This window comes from Protobothrops mucrosquamatus, unplaced genomic scaffold, assembly GCF_001527695.2.
Source record: "Protobothrops mucrosquamatus isolate PMUCROS unplaced genomic scaffold, P.Mucros_1.0 scaffold402, whole genome shotgun sequence".
Lineage (NCBI taxonomy): Eukaryota > Metazoa > Chordata > Lepidosauria > Squamata > Viperidae > Protobothrops > Protobothrops mucrosquamatus.
The window spans coordinates 266,447-268,365 of NW_015386733.1; positions in this window are offsets into that span (position 1 = coordinate 266,447).

A 1,919-nucleotide genomic window follows, 5' to 3' on the forward strand; every position below is an offset into this window, starting at 1 on the left:
TTAAGAATATAGATGATGGGATCTATCAGAGGGAATATTTTAAAAAAGAAACATTTGTTTGAATATGGTTAAAGAAATAGAAAAGATTCTGAATACTATGTCATTCTAAGAGGGATGAAGTCCTTAAATAATACTGTATGCTTTTTACCCCCCTTTTTATTCTATTTCTTGATATAAGTAATGTAATACTGTTAAAATGGCTTGGATGAAGGAAATGTTTTAGATAATTAAATGTGTTTGAATTTAGGGAAATTATAATGTATAATAAAGAAAAGAAGGTTTTGAATAAGAGTTAAAGGATTAGATGACTAGACACATTAAATGGAATATTTAAAGATTAAATATATATTTTAATTATGGTTAAAAAGAATAAGAAATTTTGGGAATGAATATATGTTAGCTTAGGCCAGATCCTGAAGTTGAAACTCAAATACTTTGGCCACCTAATGAGAAGGAAGGACTCACTGGAGAAAAGCCTAATGCTGGGAAAGATTGAGGACAATAGAAGAAGGGGACGACAGAGAATGAGGTGGCTGGATGGAGTCACTGAAGCAGTAGGTATGAACTTAAATGGACTCCAGAAGATGGTAGAGGACAGGAAGACCTGAAGGAATGTTGTCCATGGGGTCATGATGGGTTGGACACAACTTTGAAACTAACAACAAGGGGGAATATATATTTTAAGTAGTATTTTACTTTTTATGTCTCTTTACTCTTGCTCTCTTTTCCTTTTGTTTACTGTTTTTACCTATTCTTTAAGAAATGTAAAAGTATTGAGATGGTCTATGTGGGAAAAATGGATTTAAATCTTTAAATGTAATTAACTGTTGAGAAAATCTTAACCAGCAAGAATACTCTGAACTTTATGGGAGAAACAAATCTAAATAAGGACTGTAACAGGATATAAGATGAGGCAACCAGAATGATTAGATTGAAAAGAAATATTATAGTGATGTGATCATTATTTCTAGGAATATTGGGGGAAATCATATATATATATAACGGTTATTTATCAAAATGATAAGAACTGGATTATTTCAAGGTTTGCAAAGAAGACATCTTGGGGAAAAGGGGAAATCAACTAAATGTACTATATGGATTATGGATTATAGAAACCAATTGTTAATGATTTTAATTTACAAATGTAAACCAAGCAAACAAGCTGTTTATCAACTATTAAGTGATTTATGTTTAAAAAAATCAATAAAATATATGAAAAAATAATAAATATGAACTACTTGCCAAACATCCAAATTGTGATCATGTGATTGTAGAGGAGATGAGATGGTTGCAACTTCAAGAACACATTGTAAATCACTTTTTTGAGTCTGTCATAATTTCAGACTGTTGTTAAATGAACACTTGTAAATCTGTACTCATCAGCTGATGAGATAGTATTGATTTCTTTTAGTAGAAATAATTTAATTGAGTTATTTTTAGTATACATTGTATATGGAACTAGGCTGCAAGTGCTGGGTCTGCAATCAAATCAAGCAATAGAAATATAAAAACAACTTTCTAGTAAAATGGCATTTCATATTTTGCTGAAGGTCATATAGAATTAGCTGATTGGATAATGTGCTTCCTATTGTTATGCAGTATTCTGCTGCTAAATAATTATTCCAAGTAACCTATACTCATGAATTATTTCAGGAGTAGGTTTAATATATTGTAATGGCCATAAAATATCAATTTGTTATTAAGATGTGTTGATTTTCCTGATTATTGTGAGTTGCACGTAATTTACTGCATTTGGAAACAAGGCCAGATGCTATTTTTATTTTACATTTTCTATAAAGTAAAGGTTGTTTATCCAGGCCTTTGGTGATAGAAATCCCACACTTCATCATGCTTGCCATAGCTTATTTTTTATGTTATATTAATTTTATTGTAATTTATTTGTTTGGTTGTTGTGAAGC